The sequence below is a fragment of the Mesocricetus auratus genome, unplaced genomic scaffold, assembly GCF_017639785.1.
Source record: "Mesocricetus auratus isolate SY011 unplaced genomic scaffold, BCM_Maur_2.0 Super-Scaffold_100011, whole genome shotgun sequence".
Lineage (NCBI taxonomy): Eukaryota > Metazoa > Chordata > Mammalia > Rodentia > Cricetidae > Mesocricetus > Mesocricetus auratus.
Window position 1 is genome coordinate 46363714 of NW_024429195.1, and position 22877 is coordinate 46386590.

Consider the following 22877-nt stretch of genomic DNA (forward strand, 5'->3'; position numbering starts at 1 on the left):
AGGGATTTGGCTTTGACCATAATCTCTTTCTCTATCCTCAATCGGGCCAGCACTCACTACTGACAGAAATCCTGAACTGAATGAAGGGACGAAGGCATGAATGGACAGATGAGTCACGGAGCCCTTTCTGCCCTAGCTCTAAGAAGTCTTGTTCTTTTCTCTGCCTTCAGCAGCAGGCTCCTCTCGGCATCCTTATCTGGAGATTGCATAACAGCCTAAGTCTCTTGAGCCACCTCACACCTGCCTCCTCAGGTTGGGCGCCAAAGGGAGCAAGTCTGGGCTGCCCAGCCACCACCGATCGCTCCGGGTCAGAACTAAAACCTGAAGTGGAGTTTCGGGAGCCACTGAGCTAGCACGGACCAGCACCATCGTGGCGCCCGCAGGAGCATGCTCAGTGCGCCTCCCTTCCCTGAGCCCCCAGCCCACGTCCTCTTCCCGCGTCCTCCTGGGCACCGCACCCAGGCGCGCTCCCGGGCACCCATCCCGCCTCCGCTCCCGCACCCGTCCCCCTCCCCCAGGCCTCGGCAGGCGAGGACACGTCAGGGGACATAAATAAATAAATAATTCCATTCAGCCGGTGACAGCGAGGCGAGGCGGCTGCAGCTGGGCGGGGGGGACCGGGAGAGCGGCGGTGCGCGCACCGGGTGCCGGAGCCAGGTAAAGGCGGTGCTCCCTGGGAGGACGGGAGGAGGAGGACGAGGCGGGAGGAAAGCGAGAGTGGCTACCCAGAAACCGCACGCGGGTGCAGAGAGCCCGCAGCCCAGGCTGCCAGCCCGCGCGAGCTGTGTGCCCTGAGCCCTTATATAGACAAAATCCCGAAGCCGATCCAGGGCGGGCTCGGGCGGGAGATGCGGGGTCCCTGAGGTCCGGGGATCCAGAGATCTCAGGGCCCATGCCACCATCTGCTGGTGCAGCCCTGGCTCAGGGCACAGCAGGACAGTGGGCGGGCCCCGCCAGGCGAGTGTCCCCCTGCCCCCAACTGTTCCGCAGCATCTTCCCAGACCCACAGCATCCAGGGTGGTGTCCTTGCAGTTGGTGTGGATGGGTGGGGAGTGCATGAAGGGAATGGCCGCTCTTTCAGAAGAAGATTGGAGTCTGAGAGGAAGACAAGGTGTTCCCGTTTAGGTCCCCAGGAATCCAAGGTAGAGGCCACTGACAAGGTTGATACAGGAGAGGCTTGTGGCCTGGCCTAAGGGTTGTGCTGTCTTCTACGGGCTTGAGAAGGGCCTGTGCCACCCTGATGTCCTCTGGGCTTCCTGGATTAGTTCACCTCCCTGGGGGTGACAGTCTTGGCCAGGTAGGACAAATGGCTGTGAGCCCCAGGGGATGCTGCATCCCAGATGGCCTCTCCATCCTTACCTACTTCTGCTGCTTAAGAGAACTGCAGGTCGCTTTGGGAGGGGTGGTAGTGCTTTAGGCCTCTCTCATTCCTGGTTGGACTACTCTTGTTACACTTGGGAAAACAGCACACAGGCACACACCACACACACACACACACACACACACACACACACACACACACACAGCCCAATTTCTCTGCAAGTGGTTTTTTTTTTTTAATTCACTTTGGTGGAGAAATAAGGCTGGGCCTCATGGAGGGCTGTCTTATAGCCATTCAAAAGCTAATAGTCCATGTCTTCCTCCCTCCTCAAACCAGAAGGAAATGCAATGAAGGAATAAAAATAGCAAGGAGTGACAAACATATGACCCTAAAAAGCCCTGGCATGAGGAAATCGTGGGCATAAATGCTAGCACTCCAGACTTCAAGGCTGAAACCGGTCAGCAGACTCAGGAGGCCTTTCAAGGCCTGTTTAGGTTCCATTGACTGTAGTGTCACTCCAACCACAAAGGTGTGCGTTTAAAGTAGGTGACAGGAAAATGAGAGTTGGGTATGGGACTCAGAACAAGGTTAAGTCATGAGATAATGCTAATGTCATCGTCAGCTTCACGGTGCTGTGCATTGAAGTCCATCTAGATGAGAGGGTAACCAAATGATGTTAGTTACAGGGAAGGGCATGGTGGAAGGCAGCTCGCTTAGTCAGAGATGTTCATGTCATGATAAAGCTCTTGGGGAACCTTGGCAGATTCCGTGGCGGGCGAGGGGGACCGAGGTGGAGGGACAAACATGCCAGGCAGACAGAGCTTAAGTGAGAAGTTTTATTAGAAAGGGAGGAGGGGTAGAGATAAAGAGACAAAGAGAGGACAGAAGGGAAGAGGGAGACAGGAAAAGTCCTGTCTGCCCCAGGGGAACCGCAGGACAGGGAGAGCAGAAAGAGAGTGGGGAAGAGAGCAGGAAAGACATCTTAAGTGGTTGGGGGTCTGTCTTTTAAAGGGGTGCATTGCACCTCATGCAGACTATGTAGCAACCATGGAACCCTGGGCTGACCAGGGCACTGTGTGAGTGCATTGTGACAGTGGCAGGCCAGCATCATGCCTGAATCCTTACAGTTCATATTAATACTTTCTACTGACATACTGCTCTTTCCTCCTGTTTTTTTGTTTGTTTGTTTTTTCTAGCAGCTAACATTCTGAATTTTTGCAGGGAGCAGCAGAGGATCAAATCCAGGGCACTATCATTGTGCAATGTCCCTATCCAGTTTTTTTTAAACTTTTAGTTTGAAGCAGACTCTTGCTAAATTAGCCAGACTGGCCTTGGATGCTCTGTGTAGCCTATGGAGATATCACATTGGTCCTCTTCCCCACGGAGGGATTGCTGGCATGTACGACTCTGATGTGACTCTTCAGTGTCACCAACAGTTTCTTATCTACAAATGAGTGCACACTCCTATCAGTTCCAGTTTGTTTCTAGACACACCTGTTTCTTGTACGGCATCTGCCCTCTATTTCAGGCTTTCATCCTACCTCTAGGTATGGAAGGTAGGATGACTTCAAAGATGCTCCTTACCCAGAATCGTGTTTTGGGTTCATTAAAGCAGTGTCTCTCCATCTTTCATTTGATTCTGTACTCATTGAAACACTTGGGAAATATTTATGTGACAAAAGGAAACTAAGACCCAGAGTCACTAACACCCAGATACCAGGGTTGTTTCTGAGTTGGCAGGGATTTTTTTTCTCCCACAGAGTTATTTTGTTTAGAGGTGCTACCTACCATCCTACACATTTTTATCCTTCAAAGGTCCACATAAAATTCCCCAAAGGGAAAGGCATAAGAGTGAGAATCATTAAAAATGAAATTAAAAGATGCTGAAGAAGTATGATCCCCAGAGTCGAAATGCTGGAACTCTGTCAAGCAGTGATGTTCACCATGCAGTCCATGCCAAGATAGTATCCTTAGCATCTTTAGAATGCTATCTTCAGGCCTGCTGCTACTATTTTCTGTTAGCATCTAAGAACACTACAGAGTAGACTTGTCTATACTTACATTTACAGAAATGTTTAGGCACAGTTACAGGGCTTACTATGCCAGTGCAGTTTGGTAGTTTGTTTTATGTTGCTCTAACAAACTATCTGATGCTGCATTTGCCTCATGATATGGATCACTGGAAAACCCAAATATCATGGTACTGGCATCTTCTTAGTGTCTCTTGGAAAATGATAACAAAGTAATGTAGTAAAGTAAACAGGTACATACAAAAGTGGCCAAACATGTTGGGTGGTCTTAAGTTTTAACAAACTGCTCTCCTGGTGACTAGCCAAGTTCTACTTCCCCTAACTAATCTCCTGAGAAGCTTTACTCCTATAGGAGTTATACCCACAAAATCCCATCTTCTCTTTCAAGTCTTCAGCACCTTTATGTAAGTAGTTCAGAGTTCTACATGCATGTTGGTGAGGACAAACCAGGTTCAGGCTACAGCAACTCATGGATGAACAGGCTACCTGATCGTAATATAGATTCTGTCTTGTATGACATTAATCAAGGGCAAATGCTTTTTTGTCTGTTGTGGTCTTCAGTGCCTGGCACGTGTACTACTGAAAGACAGATAACAGGAAGAATGCTGTCAAGATGGACAGAAGTGAATATGGGGGAGAGGAGGAGAATGAAACCAGCAAAGAGCACACTGACCTCTTCTGTCTCCAGCTCTAATTCAGGCAGCAAGTACCATGGGGTTTCCGCCCTCAAAGGCAGGATAGCTGAAATCCTTTGTAGGAATCCCTGGTGTTTAACAGAGCCATCTAGTTTGTGAGGCTTATTTGTGTGAATTAGAAAACTGTTTTCTCTTGCATGATGAATTAGCAAAAGGAGCACATAATACCATAATATCAGAACAAAGTCCATTCTAAGTAGACAGGAGAGCTAGTCAACAAAAGGCTCCTTTAGGGTCTGGGCTTAAATGGCTGTTAAGATGGGGCAATTGGCTTTGCCCTATGTCACATGAGAGTTGTACTTCCAGGATACTTTTTAACACCAAAGAGGATACTGAATGTGAAATGTTGTAAATGATGACCAACAAATAGAATGGCCTGCAACAGTTACAAAAGGCTTCCCTCACTGCCTCGTCTCCCTTCCTACCCAGTCTTCTAACCTATTTCAGTGGTTAAGACCCTCCTGTTCCCAGGACTTGACACTGTCTGTCTTCATCAGGATTCTCTTGATATTGACCTGGGAGTCTCTTCACCCAGACTCTTCCATTTTACCTTATATTCTGCTTATTTGGAGAAGCATCCTATCTATTTTTCTGGGCTTCTTCGTCTTGAGAGCAGGGGTCATATCTGACTAATCTCGGAATCTGTGTGACTTGGATAGAGCAGAGGTCAAAGGTCAAAGCAGGTGCTTGGAAGATTAGCCTGTCTATGTTATGATTTTGTTTTTGGTTCTGTCTTGAACCAGTTAGCACTAGTGGTCAAACCTCTTCAAATCTTGGTTCCTTCTTTGTAAAAAAGAAGTTAAGAGCAAATTTCATATTGATTACAAAGATTAAATGGAATAGTATTTAGAACCAATTCATGCATAGAAATAATTTAAGGCAATAGTAGCTAGCCAATATTAACACTGGCCTTATGGATTAACAGGTCATTTCCAACATCACTGGCTTATTTATCTTAACTAATTGGAAACCCTAGGCAGATGATATATTGGTGGTATATAATTGAACATTGAATACACTTTTGTTTTGTTTTGTTTTTGTTTCTTGTTTGCTTTTTGTTTTTGTATCCTGCTTTGTGGCAGGTTTCCTCACGGGATTAGCCAGGTATACATATTTATTATTCCAGCTCTGGGAGGTAGAGGCAGGATGATTAAGAGCTTCAGTACCAGTCTCAATTCCATAACTCTTCGAAGGCCATCCTGGGCTACATAAGATACTTCTAAAATGATCTTTAAAAATGTGGATCAATGTGTCAGGAAGAGCACTGGGAAATGGCTGTGTAGTGGTACTTAGTGAGTAACAGAACATTTAAAATAATTTCAGAGAAAGCTGTATTTTCTCACTTAAATGTTGGACTCAGAACACCAGTCTACCAGTTTAGACGATCCGGTGCTTTACACCCACTGTATGATGGAGCATCCTAACATAGACAGTTTGTGGAAATGTAAATATTGATAGCCCCACCCATATGTGACATCCAGTAACTACATGGGATTGCTCTGTGTGTGAACTGAAAAATCAAAACTATTAGATTAGAATGTAAACGATCCACGGTTCCACCCCTAGCACTATAAGAAAACAGAAATAATTAGTTATAAATTAACCATTAAGCTTACCAATAATAGGCTAGTCCAGGTAGGGCTGCAATAATTTATACTTGGGTTCACCAGAGACATTTCTAATATATTCATATATATCAGTGCTGATAAATGATGCACATATTTTGTAAATAATTTTCCTGGCCTAATAATAAAACTCTTGCAAGCATTTTCATTAATATTCATGGAAATCCCAAAGGAGTTTCTGAAAATTCCCACAAAGTTTCTGAGTGGCAGCTATACTGTGCTAAGGGGAAAGGTTTTTTTTTCAGTTTTCTTTTCTGTTAAAGGTTTATTGGTTTTCTGTGCAGTTTATTGGTATTTCCATTGCAGTGTTCATGTAGTTTAACTACAGAAATCAGTTATCCCTATTTAGCAATACTTACCATAAATATAATAGTTTTAAATCAAAAGTACTTTGTATTAGTAGATACAAGTGAAATAGTTGTCTAGATAAAGCTTTATATGAAACATTGGTATTCAAAAGAAAGTGATTTCCTCACTAATTATATTGCAAATCTGCATTCTTAATTAGATTCCCATTAAACCTATTATATGACACAATGGTCTATTGGCCAGATTTCACTGAACTCTCCAAGGCAGATAACTTAGAAGTAAAATGTGTTCATTCAGATCACAGCGTCAAAGACTCACATCTGTCTGTGGAATGGCAGGCATTCGTTTCTATTCAGTGAGGGTGATCTATAATGGCACATTAGGGTGGGCATGTTTAAAAATGGAAAGGGGAGCATCCCATAGAGGGATTGGGATTCTGTGATCTTCTGCCCATATCCTGAATAACCTAAAGACCTCTTACCAAGAGGCCCCACCTTAAAGGCTTAAGCAGTTGGACTAGGCTAGGATTGTAGTTCAGTTTGTAAATTGCTCAGCATGCATGAAGCCCTGGATTCAGTTCTCAGCACTGGAGTAAATGGGTGTAGAGGTGCAGGGAGAAAGAAGCAGAACTCTGGGCCTTGGTAGAAATGTGCACAATTCTGCTGTACTACCATCACCTCCGGTACTCTTTGGTCTCTTAACCTGTTTCCCTCCTTCCTCTTTTTATTTATTTTTTATTTTTTTTGTGTGTGTCTTTCTTACGGTTTCCACATCTTCTTCACTGGTGTCACATTAATCTAGACATTTGAAAGACCTCAGCCTTTGTTCTTAGAGTCACCAGTCATTCTTTTTAGCTTTGACAGTTATACATCCAAAATACGACATTAGATGTAATTCCTGCAGCAGATCCCCAACCCCCAACCTGCAGAGAAATAATAATAATATTAGCTATTCACACTACCTATATCCCCAATGGGTGCAATTGGAAGCAGCTTTCCCAGGCTCACCTCTTAGTGTCATCAAAACCAAGCCTCCCTAAATTGTTTCTGTACCATGGTTCATCATCATTCTATCCCCTACATTACATCTTGGGTCATGCTACCCTTCCATCTCGAAATGCTGTTACATCCTAGTATGTTTGTTCTTAGTATTAATTTCACCTTCAGAGTTGGAGCTTAGACTCTACATTCAAATTTCCTCTGACTTGAAATGGGTCAGAGACATTTTCCAATGGCATTACATTTCGTGTGTCTCATTTGTCCTAAGGCTGCTGTGACAGTAGCCTTTGTATAAACCTTTTGTTTCTCAGAACACCATAGATTTCTGATGTCCCGAATTATGGCATGTAAGTTTGTGTCTTCTCTAGCCATTGGTTGGACTGTGGGATGGCAGGAAATGCAGAGAGCATTCATGTGGTGGGAAGTAGCATGTAGGACATACTTCAGCATCTGCAGCAAACCACACTTAGGATTCATTTCAAGGATACGTATGAGGGTGGCCTGTTATTTTAAGGGCAGTTGCAATATGACAGATGTTTACTCAGCTTTCTGAGACCGATAAAACAAATCTCTTTCTCAGTTGAGCAAGCACCCACGTAGCTATGGTGACAGCTTATAGGTCTTAACTTTCCTCTGTCAAGTTAATTGTCCCATTTCACTTTATTTTTTTTCTATCTGCTTCTCCTGTGATTTGGCTGTGCTCTTTTTCATGAATGTTTCATTCCTGAAGCATTCAAGTTTAGGGAAATCCAGAAACATACCTATGACATCAGTGATGATAGCACTTCTTGGACCAATTTAAACTGCTCTTCGTAACATGTTTGGCCATCAGTATAATCTAGAGAGGTGAAGTGGGAAGGTTGGAAGGCATGAAACTAAGGCGTACATGGTGTCTACTTCCGGAAGAAGTCCTTTATGATCACAGAGTGAACTTTTCCTTGCATGTGATCAGAGTAATGAATTAACAAGTGAAGAAACCACTGGGAGGAATAAAGGAAATCTCTCTTTAAATTGTGATTTCAACTGGAAATTAGGTAACTTGATGCCTGGTTTTGCGTGTCAACTTGACACAAGCTAGAGTCATTAGAAGGAGGCTCAGCTGAGGAAACGCCTCCCTGAGATCCAGCTGTCAAGCATTTCTCAATTAGTGATCAGTGGGAGAGGGTCCAGTCCATGGTGGGTGGTGCCATCCCAGGGATGGCCCTAGGTTCTATAAGAAAGCAGGCTGAGAAAGCTAGAGGAAGCAAGCCATTAAGCAGTATCTCTCTGTGGTCTCTGCATCAACTCCTGACTCCAGGTTCCTTTCCTGCCTGAGTTCCTGTCCCGACTTCCTTAGACGATGAACAGCAATGGGGAAATGTAAGCCAAATAACTCCCCTCCCAACTTGCTTTTTCATTACAGTCATAGAAACCCTAAGACAATTTGGTACCAGCATTGTGTGGTATTGCTAGGACAGACCTGACCATGTTTGAGGAAAGACTGTATGAGGACTTTGCAACTTTGAAGTAGAAGAGCCATTGAATGTTAAGAGCACAGGGGGTTGATCTTTAGGAGACTGGAAGATAAGACTGTTGAGAACAGTGCAGAAGATGGAGGCCTGGCTTGTGAAATTTCAGAGGGAAGATTAAAAATTTCATCAGGGATGTTTGCTAGTTTGAAATAAGAGTCTGTCCTTCTGGTTAGTTGGGGCCGAAGAGTCAGCTGTCACTAAAAGGAGACAGGCAAAAGAAGTGAAACATTTGTATTCCTGGGACAGTTGATGCTTGCCAGTTCGGACTATGCAATTAGTGATGATTTAGAAGAAACTAGCATCACCTAGGTGAAATCTTCTGGGAAGTTATTTTCTGAGAGCACAGAGACACTGTTTCAGAGGCAACCGGGGCTGTACTTCATAAAAGTAGCCACCAAATCTGGTAATGTGTAAGAGTCACCAGATGGTACTAGTTTTGAAGGCATGAAGGGCTTATGGAGAGCAGCTGAGGACTGACACTGAGAGGCAGGCAGAGGCCAGTCGAGAAGATGCAACCTCAGTGGCAGTTGAAGTCCCAGGACTAAAGAGGTCACACGGAGAAGTCGAGGCTTGGCACCACGAAGAGAGCCCCGGAGAGGCTATTGGTGAAAGTGCAGCCCAATTGCAGTAGAAGACCCCAGCATTTTGGAGATGCCCGTACCATGGGATTACCACCAAGAAGAGCAGCAGCGGTGGAGTGGAGCCTGCCCGACCTTAGTCGTTGTGTGTACTGCAGAGACTGGAGTTGGAGAGCTTAGCTCAATGGTTAGTTGTGGATTTCTGCATTTGCTTCTATCTGATTGAGTTGAATCTGCAGATTACTTTTGGTAGGATTGGCATTCTTACTGTGTTGATTCTACCTATCCAAGGGCATGGGAGATCTTTCCATTTTCTGATATCTTCTTTAATTTCTTTCTTTAAAGACTTGAAGGTTCTTATCATACAGGTCTTTTGCTTGTTTGGTTAGAGTTATCCAAGATATTTTATGCTATTTGTGGCTATTGTGAAGGGTAATTTTCTCTGATTCCCTTCTCTGCCCATCTGTCATCTGTCTATAGGAAGGCTACTGATTTCTTGAGTTAATCTTGTATCCTGGTACATTACTGAAGGTGTTTATTAGCTGTAGGAGTTCTATGTTAGAATTTTTGTGTCCACTTATGTATGCTATCATATCATCAGAAAATAGTGAGAGTTCGACTTCTTTTCCAATTTGTAACCCTTTGATCTCTTTTTGTTGTCTTATTGCTATAGCTAGATCTTCGAGTACTATGTTGAATAGATATGGAGAGAGTGGATAGCCTTGTCATTTTCCTAAGTTCAATGGGATTGCTTTGAGTTTCTCTCCATTTAGTTTGATGTTGGATGTTGGGTTACTGTACATTGCCTCTATTATGTTTAAGTTTGTTCCTTGTATCCCTATTCTTTCCAAGCCCTTTTCATGAAGGGGTATTGAATTTTGTGGAAGGCTTTTTCAGCATCTATTGAAATGATCATGTTTTTTTCTTTCTGTTTATTTATATGGTGGATTACATTGATGGATTTTCATATATTGAACCATCCCAGCATCTCTGGAATGAATCATACTTGGTCATTGTGGATGATTTTCCTGATGTGCTCTGGGATTCGGGTTGACAGTATTTTATTGAGTATTTTATATCTATGTTCCTGAGGAAATTAGTCTGTAATTCTCTTAGTTGTGCCTTTGTGTGGTCTGGATATCAGTATAATTGTAGTTTCATAAAATAGAGTTTGACAATGTTCCTTCTGCTTCTACTGTGTGGAATAATTTGAAGAGTATTGGTATTAGATCTTCTTTGAACATCTGGTAGAATTCTGCACTGTATCCATCTGGGCCTGGACTTTTTTTGGTTGGGAGACTATTGATAACTGTTTATATTTCCTTAGGGGTTATAGGTGTATTTAAGTTGTTTATATTTTCTTGATTTAATTTTGGTATGTGGTACTTATCTGGAAAATTGTCCATCTCCTTAAAGTTTTCAATTTTGTGGAGTCCAGGTTTTTGAAGTATGACCTGATGATTCTCTGAATTTCCTCAGTGTCTATTGTTATGTCCCCCCTCTCTTCATTTAATTTGGATATTCTCTCTGCCTTTTGGTTAGTTTGGATAAAGGTTTGTCTATTTTGTTGTATTTTGGTGAATTTCTCAAAGAACCAACTCTTTGTCTCATTGATCCTGTGCATTTTTTATTGTATTTTATTGATTTCAGCCTTCAATTTGACTATTTCTTGCCATCTACTCCTAATGGGTAAGTTTGCTTCTTTTTGTTCCAGCACTTTCAGTTGTTCTGTTAATTCACTAGTGTGTGATTTTTCCAGTTTCTTTATGTAGGCATTCAGTACTATGAACTTTCCTCTCAGCACTGTTTTCATTGTGTCCCATAAGTTTGGGCATGTGAGTTCCTGTTATTTTGTTTTTGTTGTTAGTGATGGCATTGTGTGTTCAGTCCATTCTTTGTGGTTTCCTGCTGTAAGCTCTTCCATTTCCTCTGTTCTTGTGGATGTAGGTGATTTCCTTGGGTTGGTGTCTTCTTTCTAGTACTTTCTGTAGGGCTGGGATTATGGATAGGTATTGGAATATCTTGTTTTCTCCATTTATGGTTATTGAAAGCTTTGCTGGGTAAAGTAGTCTGGGTTGTCATACGTGGTCCCTTAGTTTCTAAATAATTTTTGACTAGGACCTTCTGGCTTTCATTGTTCCATTTGAGAAGTCAGGGGTAATACTGATAGGTCTGCGTTTATATGTTACCTGGCCTTTATCCTTTTCAGCTCTTAATATCCTTTCTTTATTCTGTAAGTTTATTGTTTTGATTATTATGTGATGAGGGAACTTTTTTTTTGGTCCAGTCTATTTGGCACTCTGTAAGCTTATGTTTTCATAGGCACGTCTTTCTTTAGATTGGGGAAGTTTTCTTTTATGATTTTGTTGAATATAGTTTCTGTGCCTTTGAGTTGGACTTCTTTGTCTCCTTCTATCCCTATTATTCTTAGGTTTGGTCTTTTAATGGTGTCCCAGGTTTTCTGAATGTTTTGTGTTTAGGATTTATTGGATTTAAAATTTTCTTTGACCCATAAATCTATTTCCTCTAAGTTATCTTCAATGCCTGGAATTCTCTCTTCTATCTCTTGTATTCTGTTATCTATGCTTACATTTGTGGTTCCTGATCATTTACACAGATTTTTCATTTCTATAATTCTCTCAGTTTGTGTTTAATTTATTACCACTATTTCAGATTTCATGTCTTAAATAATTTCCTTCACTGGTTTGATTGCTTTTGGGGGGGGCATTTGTTGATATCTTCCAATTTTTTGTCTTTTCCTCATTTGTTTAAGGGAATTTTTCATTTCCTCTTTAAGGGCCTCAATCATCCTCATGAAGTTATTTTTAAGTCGTTTTCGTCTACTTCATCTGTGTTGGGATGTTCAGGTCTTGCTGTTGTATCACCTCTGGTTTCTAGTGGTGCAATATTGCTCTTTGTACTGTTCAGTGCGTTCTTACCTTGTTGTCTACGAACCTCTTCCTCTAATTGGTATAGATGGGAGCTTGTGCTTCAGGGGTTTTTTCTTTCTCCAAGTGCTATAGTTGGGGTCTGTGGCTCCATTGACCACTCCTTCAGGCACAAGTAGAGAAGAGCTTCTGGTGTACACTCCCCCTGGTAGAAGTGGGACCAATGCTCAAGTGGTCACTCCTTGAGGTGTAGGTGGGGCTACAGCTTTGGTGGATGCTCTTCCCATTGGAGATGTTGATGAAGCTGAGTTGAAGTAGAGCAGTTATCTCCCATGGAGAAATGGCAGTGGATGCTGGCTGGGACACAGGCTCTCTTTCCCAGAGGAACTTTTTGCAGTAGTTTCTGTAAGCTACTGCTGGAAAGCGCTGCTGTTGCTTCACCTGATGATCACTCCTCACCCCTGGGGCTGAGGCTAGGCTCCCCCTCTGCCACTGCCCCCAGTTCTGAGTCTTGTGGCTCCCTTGACACTGCTCCAGGCCTGAAGCTCTGGCCTCCCTCTGACCATACTATGTTTTTAATGTGAGAGCTTGGGGGACAAATAAGAAAGGAATAATTGCAGCTTAATAGTGATGTGTGTGTGTATGTCAAGTTGACAAGGGGTTATTTGTACTGGCTGGTTTTGTGTGTCAACTTGACACAAGCTAGAGTCATTAGAAGGAACCTCAGCTGAGGAAATGCCTCCATAAGATCCAGCTGTAAAGCATTTCTCAATTAGTGACCAATGTGGGAAGGCCCAGGCCTTGGTAGTGCCATTTCTGGGCTATTGGTCCTGGGTTCTATAACAAGGCAATTTGAGCAAGCCATGGAAGCAAGGCAGTTGGCAGCTCCCCTCCATGGCCTCTGTATCAGCTCTGGCTTCCTGGTCCCTGCCTTGATTGAGTTCTTGTCTTCACTTCCTTAAATCACGAACAGGAATGTGGAAATGTAAGCAAAATAAACTCCTTTCTCCCCGCTTACATTTTGCTCATGATATTTAGTTGTAGCAATAGAAACACTGATTTAGACAGTAACCAATAAAATTTTGTCTTTTGTAGATAAATGAGGTTGGAATACAAGTGTATGTGTGCTGTAATTGAACTTAGAGATATGAGACTAAGGAAATTGTCAGGGAAAATATGATAGATAAGCTTTGGATAAAGATAGCTTTTCTTTATTGAACACTTCTATATGTCAGATATAATTATTGGTCTTTACCTGTGATTTTAAAAAAACCTTAGGAAGTTTTTTTATGCTTAGGATATTCATGAGATAATTAATACATGAAAGGAAATATTTTGCCATGGTTACTCAGCTTCTTGGAGTTCTCTAGATTTACACTGTTAACCTGAACCATGTCTATTAGTATTTTCAGTTATTTAGAAGGAAATACCTGAGAAATGTTTAAAACAAGAGACTAGTGAAGAATAATGAGTTTGGTTCTATTACATATTTAGTAAGTATGGCAAACTTTCCTTCCTATTTGGAAGCAGTATTGGAAGGTCAGAGAGATGGCTCAGGGCTCAAGAGCACTTACCAGTCCTCAGAGGACATGGGTTTGGTTCCCAACACCCTCTTGGCAGCTCACAGCTATCTGTAACTCTAATTCCAGGGAATCTGATGCCTCTCTGACCTCTGTGGGCAGTGCATTCATGTGGTACATGAACATACACCCAGACAAACACCCATATACACATAAAATAAAATTAATGAAGATCTAAAAAAACTGAAGGGAGGATTTCAAGGCAAGATAGGAAGCTTAAGGAAATCAAAATCTTAACTGCTTTTGATCCCAAGAGTCTCTAGGATTGTGATAGCCTGAAAGCAATTTAAGAGTCCCAGTCCCATTCTTTCAGTTCATCTTTAAGGGATGGCAAAAGCCATGGAGAAGGTGGACCCTTTTGTGGTGGGTACCAGTTCATACCTGAACAGAGTAGCTGGACTTTGAAGAAAGTGTTTGACACATCTAGAGGCAGAGGGTCTTTCTTCAGACTGTCCCTCTAAATACTCTTTTAGGTCCCCAATGATGACTGTGGATAAAACAGATAATGCTCTCTTCCTATAGACTTACATGAATAATTAAAATAGATAGTAAACAGTTATGTCTCTGAGCTAAGCTGTTGTTAAATCTAGAACACCATGTCTCTGTGGTGTGTCTCATTCTGTAGTTTTTTATTTTCAGTGTTTTCCTGCTTTCTCAGTCTTTGACTTAGCAATGACTAAGCTGTTTGACTAAAATCTATTTATCAGGTCACAGAACCATGCTTGCTCATTTTCAGGACAGCTAGGAAAAGCCCATTTCCTGGTTGGCTTTGTGAGAGTAAATAATAATATCTTTAACTGGTAAATGATTGATGTTGTCACTTAATTTATCTTTGATTATATTTTTGGTGTGTTTTCAGCAAGAGCATTCTTATTCATGAGGAATTCTTTTCTTTATATAACCATTTATGAGTTTTAATACAGCATTTCATAGTCTAAGTCAAATAGAAAGTTTGTGATATAGACAACATTCTTAATTTCTGATAATATACGTCTTTCCAGTGTGTAAAAATTTCTGGTTGTGGGAGCATGTAGCAGAATACTCATCTGTTGTTATAATGCTACAGAACATTTTTTTCCAGTCTGAAGTTTTCATGTAGCTTTCAGTGTTAGCAGTCACCTTTGGGTGTCTCAGCAGATATTGCAGAGCAAGCAAGATGCAAGATGATCTTCTTCCCCCATCTTCAATCAGTGTAAACCAGTACATAATTAAGGATTCTAGGCAAAGTATTCTGCAAAGAGGCTTGGGGACAATATAATAATATCTTTTCTAGTTCTGTCTCTCCCATGATACTATAATTTCAGAAATGTTATATTCAGTAATTAAAGATAAAATCAAATGTAGAACTAAGTGATAAAATGAACAGCAGAGAACATATTTGTCTTGAACAGTAGATGACAAATTATAGCTTTGGGGGCTGAATTCAGCCTGTTGCCTGTTGTTTTTAAAGCAGCTACACCAGTGTGTTTCCATATGTTCTAGATGGCTCTGTCTCCAGGAAAGAGTTGGGTAGCTGTAAATTAGCTTCCAAAGTGTAAGACACATACTAGTTTGCAGTTAAAACACATGCTTGCTTTAGAATTTCAGAAAAAGATATATATGTCTCATGAAGGAGGTGCCAGGTGCCAGTGAACTTAAGAGAAGAGAAAGTCCCTGGTTAAGTCAAGAGAGGAGGTGAGCATTCCAAGTATCAGAAAACTAAACACTGGAAGCATGTAAATAAGTGCAGATGTCTGCTCAACAAAGGGTCTCATGACTGGATTCGTTATAGCTACTGCCCCTGAGTATTTTTAAATGTGCATGTAGAACACTGTTCCTTAAGCTCAATATATGGGATACTTGAATTAATTAGTAGAATATTTAGAGGAAGAGTTTTGTTTAAGAGTCTGTGATCTCAGAGTATAGACTTGCAGACAGTCATTTATCTAATGAATTTATTCCTTTGATAAGTTGATTATTCTCTGTTGATTACCAGGACTCCTGGGCTATCACTGTTTTCGCTAACTATATTCATGATGGTCAGGGCACTAATATCTTTCTTATTAATGTCTAATAAGGTAAATGGTAGATGTTAAGTATACAACCGTATACCAGCACTGATTCAAGAGCATCATACATTTGACCTCATAAAGAAGTACAGCAGCCCAGTGAGACAGGTGTTCTCATTATTTACAGAAGAAAGCACTGAGCAGCCAATAGGAAGTGCTGGCTCAGATCTACAGAACTAGATCTTTTTTATGCAACATAACCAAGGAACAATTGAGAAATTTTTATAGTTACAACACAGATTGGAATACACCTTCAGAAAAATTTAAAAAGTGAATATCCTAAACTGTTTCTTCCTGAGACTCCATTCTTTGTTTTTTGTTTGTTTGTTTGTTTTGTTTGCTTTTTGTTTTTCAAGACAGTGTTTCTCTGTATTATTTTGGAGGCTGTCCTGGAACTCCCTCTGTAGACCAGGCTGGCCTTGAACTCACAAATATCTGCCTACCTCTGCCTCCCGAGTGCTGGGATTAAAAGTGTGTGCCACCAACACCCGGCTCCGAGACTCCATTATTTGCTAGCCAAAGCATTGCACTGTATATTAAGACCTTAAGTCAGCTCTTAACGCTGGTGCTTCTGTAAATTTCTATTGGAAAATACAGGCTTTTAAGGAAGGAGAACTTGTTTTATTTCTGCCTCTGTTGTTCTTTACAGCTCCTTACCTCAGCTTCTTTGCCTCTTAACATTGGAGTGTTCGTTCGTGGTTTCTTTGTCCTTCTTTTGTGTGGTGTAGTATTCCTTCCTAATAGTCGTGTTAGTTCCACTCAAACTATTGTGTATCACTAAAGTGCTTGACGTATTTTTCTAAAGTAAGACCTGCTTTCAGAAGGAAAAGAATCAATGGAACTTACTGCCAGTAGTCCCTGCATATCCACAGGGGATGCATTTCCAGACTCCAGTAGATGCCTTAACTGTTAGCAGTAGTATTGATCAACATTTCCTCTACATACATGCTTCATATAATTTTTTTCTTGCCACATCACTTTAAGTAAGCTCTTTATGGCTACTTTATGTGTTTAGATTACTAGTACCATATCTGTTTGACTATTGCTAAGTACAATTAATGTTATATTTGAATATAGGCCCTATAGTGTCAGCATAGGAGTGAGTAGCATACACCATGCAGAAACACTAGACAGTGATAATTCATGTCATGGTTGGCAAAGAGTGTAATTAAAGACTTCATCACAGATGCCATCTAATTTCAAATGTCTGCATTGTTTATTTCTGGAACTTTTGCATTTATTACTTTTGGATTGTGGGAAAGTAAGCTGAATAGAAGTCTAGTGTAAGAGCTCCTCCCCTCTTTCTTTCTGAACTTGAGGCAGATATCACAGAATTAATTTGCATCTCTCAAATAGACATGACCAAATAATATGGAGATAGAGAAAGGTGAATGACTGGAAGAAGCTATAAGGAACCTAACAGTGTTGTCCCATGGGCCGCATTAGTGTGTCTATGGAGAGTAATCTGGCCACTGGTCTATAGAGAGAACATTAATTACACACAATAATGACCTGCCATTGGAGGACATGCAGATATTAGATCTGAAGCCCATATGGCAATTAATGACTTTCTTTCATCAGTAGTTTAAATGTAACACATACAATTAATGTAAGAAAAATAACCCAGTGAAGAAATGTATGGACATTTATTGTTTTTAATTGCATTTTTATTCATATTTTTTTGAGACAGGGTTTCTTTGTGGCTTTGGAGACTGTCCTGGAACTCTTTGAAGACCAGGCTGGTCTTAGACTCACAGAAATCCACCTGCCTCTGCCTCCTGAGTGCTGTGATTAAAGGTGTGTGCCACCAACACCAGGTGCATTTTTATTAATAACAGATTTATTAGTCTGTCTTAGTAAGAACCTGGGTCTGTTATCTACATTCGTTTTCTAAGTTTTCACACACTGAGAGGACACACTTCTAAAAATATTAATATATTTAGAAATTTAATTATAACTGTTTGCCAAGCTATCCCAATATTTATGATGACATTTCTTATGTATATGTCTTTTCATTTTTTAAAGAGTGACTGTTCTGTTCAACATTTTTTAATCTCAAGATATTTGAGATTATTCCCCGCTTTAGCAGTTCTCTATTTTGTTAGGCTTGCCTCTAAGCAATAGTATGTAATATGCTCTGTGATATATATTCAACTCATGAATTACAGTCTATGAAATGTACTGATTTTTTTGTGTGTGAGCATGTTAGTGAGTGTGTGTGTGTGGTATGTGCATATATGCCTGTACAGGTGCAGAGGCCAGAGGAGGATTTCCCGTGTCCTGTTGTAGAATTGTCTCCCTTATTCAAATGAGACCGGCACACTCATTGAATCTGGAGCTGGAGCCAGGGGCTGGCTGCTAGAAATCTTGAGTGATGCTCATGTTTTCTCCCCAGACAGCACTGTTACAGGTGTGCTCCTGTATCATAATGCCTGATTTTTCACTACTCTCTTGGTGTCTGCAAGTTTTTCAAAAGGACTTACATATTTAGCTTTGGGGATTGTAAGATGAGAAAGAGAAGATAGTTACCAAGTTTGATGCTGTTTGTGTGCCAGCATTTGGGGAGTGGGGCCTTTATATGCATTACCTCACATAACTGCAAGCCATCTGGCATTTTCAACAGCAATGTTCACTGTTACTACAATCTAGTTCTGAAATGTGTTACAGAAAGAAACGCCCAGATGAGTTAGGGAAAAGGTTGAGACGTTTGTGTGCACACACCCCCTCCCCTGTCTCAGTGTTCTGTCGTTGTATGATTGGCTTCTCCTTGTTTTTTATGCTATGCCAGAGGAAAATCATGGGCACCGCAAAAGAGAAATCACCTGGCCCATGGGCCTCTGGGTATTCCTGTGGGGATTGACTTATTAAGTTCATCGATGGATGAAGACCCATCGGGATTCTGGGTGGGACTATTCCTGGACAGGGGATCCTTAACTGGATATATGGGAGAAAGCAAGCGAGCAGAGCAGTAGGACACATTTATTCCTGCCTCTTGACTGTGCATCAATGTGGCCACCTGCTTCAAGCTCTTGCTGCCTTGACTTCGTTGCCATCATGAACTCTACCTTGAACTATGAGTTGGAATAAATGCCTTCTCCCTTGAGTTGCTTTCTTCAGAGTGTTTCAGCACAGCAACAAGGTAAAGAAACTAAGACAGGTTCGCTTCAATGCATTGCAGTTAAAATATTTCTTTCTTGACTCTCTAAAGATAACCAGTCATGGAAGTATGAGAAATTGTCAGGTACAATTACATCCTATCCACTGAAGAGTATTTTATAGGGGAGGGATGAGAAGGAAACAAGAAATATCCCCCCTTTTAAAAAAGTATTAATTCTCATTTATTTACCTATTTACAAACCTTTTTTCCTTTAAATGTTCCATTGTTAATTGAATTCTTTTATTGACTGGCCAAAATCACAGATTACATATTTATTCAAACAGTCATTCTTCTCGAGTTGTTCACAAAAACCAAAAGACTGAAACCAGTAATTGTGTAAAGCACTGATTCCTGATTGTATAAGGGTTCTTCTATGAGCATTGCAGTAGAAGGTCAAGTTGGAAACATTTTAGGATTATGACCAGTATTCCTGATTACTCTCTTATGTTGCTAAGGAGGATTAACATGTGAACAGTAGACACACGGGAGTCTCCAGGAAAACCATTGTATCCCACGGTGAGAAATACTTTTAAATAGTTTGGACTCTGAGGAATAAAAAAAATTGAAAAAAAATAAAATTCCTAATAATAGAAAAAGAAGTGGTTTGGATATGCTTCTCAAGTTATTAGAAGGGACCAGCATAATATGAGATGAGCATGTCGTGGAATCAAACCTTATTGAAGCTACATTATTTGCCTTTGTGGCTTCAGTGGCTTGGCCATATCCAGGAACAAAATAGCCAGCATGAGAGCATTGCACATTAGGACCTTCATCTGGTGGTTAGGCTTCTTCAATGGGATTAAGACTTCCTGCAGTCCTTGGGCCTCTTGCCCTTCTGCCTTCTGCCAAGGGAGAACACAGTGTTCCTCCTCTGGAAGGCTACAGCAGCTAAGCAGCATTCTGGAGGGAGAAATGTAGCCTTTGTGCAGGCTCTGAACCTGCCAACACTTTTATGTTGGCCTCGCTTAACTGTGAGAGACAATTTCCTTTGCTTCGGAGGTTACCCATTCTTTTTTTGACAGTTGTCGCCCTTTCTATATCTCGAGACTGTGTCTTCAATGTCTGCACTACTGAAACGTGATTAACATACATGATGACATAATTTCAGTATAGTTTTGTTTACAATTCTTTTTATCATCTTGTCTTAAATCGGGTAATTCTCAGGAACAAAACCCTTGTCTTTTTGCACTGACTTTTACATCTTGTTAATTTAGAACATGTTAGAAGGATTTCCTGTCAGGGTGGGAAGCAGGTTTGTAGTGAGACTTGTGTGTCATGACTGGAAGAAATTCAGATGAAGTGTTATCACAGATACCTCTGTGAAATAAACACTGCATAGTCATAATGATTGCACTGATGGCAACCCTCCCTGTTACCAGGCATTCTTCTCTTGGTATTGATGGTTTATAAGCTCCAGGAATCATGGATGATGCTGCCATTGCTCCCAATGTCCACTTTTGGACTTGCAAAAGCTAAGTTCTAATTAGTATAAAGAAGTGTGTGCAAATGGCAATACTTTCATAAACTTTGCTGGACTCAAAAAGAGGATTCAGCCCTGCAAGCTCACTCCTTGGTGCCAGAGAATTACAAAGGGGGCTGCAGGAGCCTGCTATTGCCTCATTGTGCACCCTGACCTGGTTCCTACGCGATGACTTGATTCAGTTAGTTCTTGGCATTAGGTCTAGCCAAGGGTTGGTGACTGTTCTCTAAAATGCCCTTCAGTTTCACTGAAAAGGGAAACTGCATACAATGGTCACCATTGGAACCTAATAGATCCCAGAAGTCAGACCTCCAAAGAAAAGTACACATAACAGCATAGTGCCTAAAGCAAGTGGTTTGTGACTTTGTCACCTCAGGTCTCTAACCTTCAGGTAAAAATAGAGCAGGCATTTCATTGTGCAGCATTTCACTGGGTATATGCATAGTAAAAAAAAATTAGGAGCACTTGTATTTGTTGAATGTGGAAGCACCTTGATGGTACCTACATAGCATCATTTGTGGAAGTTTTTGCTTTTCATACAAACGTTTGGTCACTATTTTGAGCAAAACCAAATAGAACTGGATAACCAAAAGTATAAAAACAATGTCCCTCAAGACAGACCTTCTTGGCACCCCATTAAAACACTGTAAATATACCTTAAATCCTATCCTAGAGTCTTCATCTAGTAACTTATAGAAGCAGAAGCAGAGATCCACAGCTAGGCACTGAGCCAATCTCCTGGAATCCAGTTGTAGAGAGGGAGGAATGACAAACAAAAGGGTCAAGACCATGCTGGGAAAACCAACAGAAACAGCTAACCTGAGCAAGTGGGAACTCATGGACCTCAGTCTGACAGCTGGAAAACCAACATAGGACCAAATCAGACCCCCTGAACATGGGTTTAGCTAGGAGGAATGGGCCGTCTATGGGACCTCTGGCAGTAGAACCAGGATGTATCCCAAGTGCACGAAGGGACTTCTTAGCTTAAATACATGGGGGTGGGCCTAGGCCCTGCCCTAAATGACTTGACAGATTTTGATGATCCCCCATGGAAGGCCTCACACTCCCTGGGGAGTAAATGGGGGTGGGATGGGGGATGGGAGTATGGGAGGGAGAGGTACTGGCATTGATATGTAAAATAAGATTATTTCTAATTTAAATAAAAGTTATTATAAAAACATTGTAAATATGCATTTATTTCTTTACAAGCTCATTTTCTTCAGCTTGTCCCAAAATTGATGAATACTTTACTTTGTTTTAATGAAAAAAATACCTAAGATATTTTGTTTACAGATACAGTGAACATTAGTTGAATTTTGTTTTATTTGACAGGCATTTAGGAAAATAACCTGGTGTACATTTGGGGCTCTGCTGGACTTGACTCCTCAGTAACACTGTGTTATGGTTTGTCTGATTGCGAGAGTGGCAAGAAGGGATGTTTTACTAAGATGAAGAACTGGGTCACTTTTATTCTGGGGGAAAAGTAGAGTTCACAGCAATTATTCTCTGTATTTCTAGAGCAGAGGCATTGCTTAAACAGCGTGTTCCTTCCACAGTTTCCCTAGCATCCATCACTTAGAAAACAAATAGTGCTCATTTCTACACAGGCTTAGTAGAATATTTTAGTAGTTTGGCCTATTAAAAAATCATTTTCTGTTGAAGACTTCATTCAAAATAAGACTTTGTAAGGTTTTTGTATGTCATGGCATAAAGGCATTATTTGGGTAGGCAACTGGTTAAGTTGACAATTAACTCTACATTTTCCAATGAACAATCTTTGAGTTAATAGTGTGGTATGAGGACAAAATCACTTCATTGTTTTAGTATTATTCTTAGCCTCATTTCCCCACTAAATGGAAAATAAATGGCTTAATATTCCTGTATTTACTCTGTATCTCTAGTTTTATGAATATATTATTTAAATAATTTTTTGCTTATGACATTTATACATGCATCAATAATTTGATACACACACACATACACACACACACACTCACACACACACACACACATCCTGTCATCCCTCATCATTAATATATTCATCAAATGCCACTTGGTTAGAATAGGACTTAATGTATAAAATAAAAATTTCCAAACTTGATGTGCATACCATTTTGATAGGAAATTACAGCACAGAAATTTTACAGAACACCATTCAGAACCTTTTCCACTTGCAACTCCTTTTCTCCTTAAATTATTTTTATGTAGCTCTGGGTGCATAGACATATAAAATAGTTATGCAAACATAGATTTATTGATAAGCTATTTGTTAATATATCATAAACAGCTTGTAGAACAATTTTACTAATTGTTAAAGATAAAAAACCTCACACTAGTAAATTTCATGTGGTCATTTATATTTGCATATTTAAAATTGGCTGAATATTTGATAAACAGGCTGTAAAACATCTTCAGTATTCTTCAGAGTTGATGTTGTTAATCCTGTCCTAGACCCTACCCCAGAGTCATCCAATATATATATATATATATATATATATATATATTTTTTTTTACTAAAGTAGCAATTTTAAAAATCAAACATGAAACAAACTGACATCAAGATATGCTGACCTGAATCTTCCTTGCTTGAGGGATGGTAGTGGCAATACTATTTACTTTTCAGCTCCTGTGCTAAAACACCATGAGCAAGGCAACTT

The 22877-nt window shown here is 40.7% G+C and overlaps 1 protein-coding gene across 2 annotated transcripts in view; it reads left to right on the forward strand.

The window, feature by feature from the left end:
- Positions 1-586: 586 nt before the first annotated feature.
- Positions 587-22877, forward strand: part of Slc16a7 (solute carrier family 16 member 7) — a 154735-nt gene continuing 132444 nt past the window's right edge. For both annotated transcript variants that reach the window (XM_040754255.1, XM_040754258.1), the window contains exon 1: positions 587-657. The gene's annotated coding sequence lies outside the window, so the exon portion shown is untranslated. The remainder of the gene's footprint in view (positions 658-22877) is intronic.